Here is a 5135-nt window from a genome sequence, read left to right as displayed (position 1 = left end):
GGGGGCCAGGGTGGGCCCCCTCCGGAGGAGGGGGTCCGGGGGAGGGGGGCGGGGTGGAGGGGGGGCCTTCCCCCCTCCAGCCCCGCCCCCTCTCCGGGACCCCCTTCTCCGGACCGGGACCCGGGGGGAGGAGTGGGGGGGGGTGGGGGGTGGGAGGGGGGGTGGGTTGGGGGGGGTGGGGGGCGGTGGGGGGGGGTGGGTGGGGTGGGGGGGGTGGGGTGGGGGGGGGTGGGGGGGGGGGGGTGGGGGCGCTGGAGGGGACCGCCGGTCGTGTGTTTTTTTATTTCTGTTCACGGCGCAGAGTGACGTGACCCCCTCTGCTACCCCCCCCCCCGCCCCACCCACCCCCCCACCCCCCCCCACCCCCCCTCCCACCCCACCCCCCCTCCCACCCCACTCCTCCCCCCGGGTCCCGGTCCGGAGAAGGGGGTCCCGGAGAGGGGGCGGGGCTGGAGGGGGGAAGGCCCCCCCTCCACCCCGCCCCCCTCCCCCGGACCCCCTCCTCCGGAGGGGGCCCACCCTGGCCCCCCCCCCCCCCGGGACCCCCTCCTCCGGAGGGGGCCCTTCCTAACCCCCCCACCCTCCTCCCCCCAGGACCCCCTCCCGACCCCCAGCCCGACCCCCAGTGTGATGTCGGGAAAGCCGCACCCCGGCAGTGTCGGGCCGTGTATTAGACTGCAATGGGGGGACCCGCAGAGCGGCTCCGGCCCCGTGTGGGGACCCCAGCGAGGGCGGGGGGCGCCGGCTCCGGCCCTCTGGGCTTTATTCTGCGGCGCCCCGAGCCCCGCGGCTGCGAGGAAAGAAGGAAAAGGGGAATGGGGAACGAGAACAGGGGAGCAGAGCGGAGCATGCGGGAAGGTGGGGAGGGAGGTCGGGCTGCGAGGAAAGCGGGCGGGGAAGGGAAAGGCCGGCAGGGGGAAAGAGGGACGGGACAGAGGAGGGAAGAGAGAGGGAATGGAACGGAGCAGCGGGGCAGGGACAGGTGAGGGACGAGTGGGGGGGTCGCATTTGGGGGAGGAGGGAGAGTGGGTTTAGGGGAGAAAAAACAGAAATATGGAGAGAAGGAAGGAAGGGTAGATGGTGGGACGGGAGGGGAGGCCGAAATGGGACGAGAAGGAAAAGGAGGAAGACAAAGAAGGGGAATAGGAGCAGAAGGAAGGAAGAGTAGAAGGGGGCACAAAAGGGGAGCGAAAGCAGTCGGCTTTGGGGAGGAGAGGAAAACGGGGGAAAGGCAGGGAAAGAAGGGGAATGGGAGCAGGAGGAAGGAAGAGTAAAGGGGGGGAAGGAGAGAAGGGCGAAGCTGCGGAGCCCGCACAGAACCCACCACCCTCACTGCGCTCCGAGTGAGCAAATGGCGGCTGCAGCGATTCCCGGCACTTAAATAAGCTCGGCCCCACCCCACGCAGGTGCCCCGCGGTCCCGCGCACCTGAGCCAGCGCCGGCCCCGCCCCTGAGGCTCCGGCCCGGCCCCGCCCCTGAGGCTCCGGCCCGCCCGGGATGGAGGCGGGGCCATCGCTCCCGGCCCGCCGGGATGGGCCCGGGGCTGCCGCTTCGGCTCCCGGCGGTGCCGCCTCTGCCCCGGCGGGCGGGTCGGGGTCTCTCTCGGGCCGGAGCACCGGGGCGGCGCCGGGGCCGAGCCGGCGGCGGCGGCGATTTCCCGGGGCTGACCGAGACCGGCCGGGGCGCGGGGACCCCCGTGCCGCCCCAGCACCCCCAAACCCCGCCGCTCCCCGCCGTGCCAGGGAATTTTCTTTTTCCCGGTGCAGGCCGAGACATTTCTGTGAGAAAACTCAAAAGTCAGGGGTACGGGGTCTGAGGGGAGAGAAGAGATTCTGGTATAAATCCAAAACGCGTTGTGAAAAACAACATGGAAGAGCTCATTTGCTCTCCCAGCCCGGTTTCTGTGTGACCGTCTGTGATTCCAGCTGCTCCGCTGGCACTGGCAGCCTGCGGGGCTCGAAGGACTTGCCAGGTGCCCAGCACGACAGAAAAGAACGGGAGAACTCCCCGGCTCTGGCAGCGGAGCCTCTCGGCAGTGTCCCGAAAGCCCCGCAGTGCCAGCATCTCTGCATGGAAGCTGAGGGGCTCCAGCGCAGCCCCTCTGCAGCGTTCCTCTGCAGCTGGCACTGCCCAGCGCCCCTGACCAGGGTTTGGGGTCCCTGCACAGCCCCCGGCGCAGCCCCCTGGCTTCTTCCAGCTCCCTTCAGCCAGGATGATTTTCTCGGGGGTAGGAGCACCCAAAGCCAGCGGAACTGGCCTCAGCCACTTTCCGTGGGATCTCTCCTCTTCCTTCCTCACCAAATTCCCACTGTCAAAACCCAGCTTGAGGCACAGATCCCCATCCCCTCAATCTCTCCAAGGAATTGGGCTCGGATTTCCCAATCCAGCAGGGCAGAAATGCTCTTGTCCTTACCGTGCATCCTAATTGCAGTAATGGCTTAAGAAATAATTGAAAGAAATTAAAGGAATGAAGAGAAATTAAATAAGAGCTGCCAGCTCCAACTAAGGGATGCTCAAACCCCTTACCAACAATTCGCTTTAATTAACCGACTCAAACAAAGTAATCAACACCACATTGATACAGTAGGATTCTTTTTAATCGAGTTATAGATAAATATTGCAGAATGTAAAAACCTTTGTAAATCCAGAAACTCTTTCAAGAGATAGACAGGGCACAGCTGCAGAGAGTCTTGGGGAGTTCAGGGGAAAAACCCCAAAGTTTTCAGTGTTTAGCATCTCCCACCCTGTCGTCACTGACAGCAAACACGGCTTCAGCCTCGGGAAAACACGGAGAGTCAGGGATTTTACAGATCCTGGTCTCACCTCAGCCTCTCAGCAGGTACAGTCTGCAGGGAGAGGGAAGAAAAAGGGTCAGAATGGACAGCCTACTTCCAGAAAATCATCACCATTCATAAAGCACTAAGCAGAGCTGTAAGAACTTCCCCAAAGGTTCATTTCCCTGCGGACTGAGGGCTCTCAGTTGAAGCACGGGCTGGACCTGCCACGGACAGACTCCAGGAACCCCAGAAGTAAAAGCCACTGGGCCAATTCCAGAAAACATTCCAAAATCAGGCTCCTAGGATGTGACCATCTCCTCTCTCACCTGGAGGTGGAAGCACAAGGAATGATCTTCCCTCCTGTGGGTTTTCTGGGATCTGCAGTGAACCGCAGGGGGAAGAAAACAAAGCCTGAATATTTCGCACGACTGGAACAGAAAAGTGGGGAAAAGGGAGGCAGGGGCACTGCTGGGGTGATAACTGGGATCCAGCCTCTCCACACCAATGGAAGCAGAGACTGAGTGACAGAGCCTTTGGGACCACTTTGCTGGGATTCATAGGAAAACGGGTGAGTTTTATTTTGGCAATAAAGCCAAGCTGCTTCTCACCTCATCAGCCGGGTACAGCAGCAGCACCCGCAGGAACCTGGCCAGGTGGCTCTGCCTGGCAGAGGGCTCCCCACTTCCTGGGAATTGTGTGCTACAGGGCTGTGCCACTGGCCATTAAAACAGTTCCCACCTGGCCCTTCACAAAGGCAAGGTGCTTTTTCCATACAGCAAATGGTTTTTGAATTAAGAAGGTAACACTATACTCAACTGGAGAAGAAAAAAGTGAGAGCTGTAAAATTTTCCCACGCCAGGCAAAAAAGAAAGCCAAATCAAACCAAAACGAAAAGTAGCATAACAATGAAAAAAACCCCAAAACATATCAAGCATATTTCAAGAGAGTTTAAATCTGAATGAAGTGATTTACTTAGAGGCTTGAAAATCTGCCATGCTGCAAAAATCTAACTGCTGCAATAAAAGCCTTTTCTTACATCACATTTTAGCCCTGAATTTGCAAAAACCCCTGCCAAACTAACAATTCACCACATACAGTTCTTGAGTCATTCCTGTCCTTGAGCACGAGTCAAGCTAAAGTTATGGAGACAAGAAAAACATAAGTGACTCAATGCTGCTCCTTTGGAAATTACAGAATCAGAGGGAGGGTTTTCCTTAGCTTAGGAAAAATGCACAGCCAGTTCAGCAGATACTGAATAGCAGGGAAGTCAGGAGATACGTGCTTTGCTGTCAGAGACAAACATATAAATAAATATTTACATTAAGCCAGAGGTCTACAGATGGTCTGATCAGAAGTCTTGATGCAGAAAACCAGCCCTGGGGTATCCTCTTAAGGGACACAGGAGGAACTCCTTGGCTGGGACACAGCCTCGCTCAGCGCTGCTCCCATGGCTCTCGGCTCTTTGCCAGTGCTTGCAGTGTCCCCGCAGATCCCAGAGGATGGCAGGGCCAAGGCTCCCGTTCGCTCCTCCGGCACTCAGCGAGTGTTTCCTGCCACGCCCCCTGTGCAGAGCAGCCACGCGCGGCTCGCCGGTGCTCAGCCCTGCCTCCAGGGCTTTGAATGGCACATCCACCTGCAAAATAGGCAGGGAGAGCTTCTGGCTCACACGCGGGATTTGACAACACAAAGAGCACGCGTGGGTGTCAGAAAGGGCTCAAATCTCATCTCACACCACCGAGAGGGGGAATGGAACGGAGCAGCGGGGCAGGGACAGGACAGGACAGGACAGGAAGGAGCCGGGTTTGGGGGGGACACGGAAACGGGGGAAAGAGAGGTAACTGAACACGGGCAGGAGCATGGAGCGGGAGAGAGAGGGACAGGAGGGGATCCTCCCGGCGCCCCGGCTCCGCCCCGGCTCAGCCCCGCCCGGGCTGCTGCGCTCGGCAGAGCTCGGCTCCGTTCGGCTGGACTCGCCTCCTCGGCCAGCTTCGGCTACTTTCGGCCACGCTCGGCTATTTCCGGCCGCATTCGCCTCCATTCGCCTCTTCGGCAAAGCTCGGCTCGCCTCGGCTGAACTCGGCAAAGCTCGGCTCCGCTCGCCTCCTCGGCCCCTTTCGGCCGCTTTCGCCCACGCTCGCCTAGTCCCGCCCGCTCCCGCCTCCATTCGCCCACTCCCACAGCTCGGCTCCCTCCGCCCGGCCCCGGCTCCCTCCGGCTCACACATTTCCTCAGGGCACCTCAGCACAGGTTGCACACAGAAGCTGTGGCTGCCCCCGGATCCCTGGAAGTGTCCAAGGCCAGGCTGGACAGGGCTTAGAGCACCCTGGCATGGTGGAAGGTGTCCCTGCCCATGGCAGG

The 5135-nt window shown here is 60.4% G+C and overlaps 1 long non-coding RNA gene across 1 annotated transcript; it reads right to left on the bottom strand.

Moving 5' to 3' along the window:
• Positions 1–2578: 2578 nt before the first annotated feature.
• On the bottom strand, positions 2579–4410 carry LOC144248467 (uncharacterized). The gene is made up of 2 exons (XR_013341748.2): positions 4097–4410; positions 2579–2846 (listed from the first exon to the last, which is right to left on the bottom strand). It is a non-coding gene; the product is annotated as an uncharacterized LOC144248467 (long non-coding RNA).
• Between the last annotated feature and the right edge of the window lie 725 nt (positions 4411–5135).

The sequence above is a fragment of the Lonchura striata genome, chromosome 1A (genome assembly GCF_050655825.1).
Source record: "Lonchura striata isolate lonStrDom1 chromosome 1A, ASM5065582v1, whole genome shotgun sequence".
NCBI classification, from domain to species: domain Eukaryota; kingdom Metazoa; phylum Chordata; class Aves; order Passeriformes; family Estrildidae; genus Lonchura; species Lonchura striata.
The sequence above is the reverse complement of the archived record's forward strand: the minus strand, read 5'-3'. Positions and strand labels throughout refer to the sequence as shown.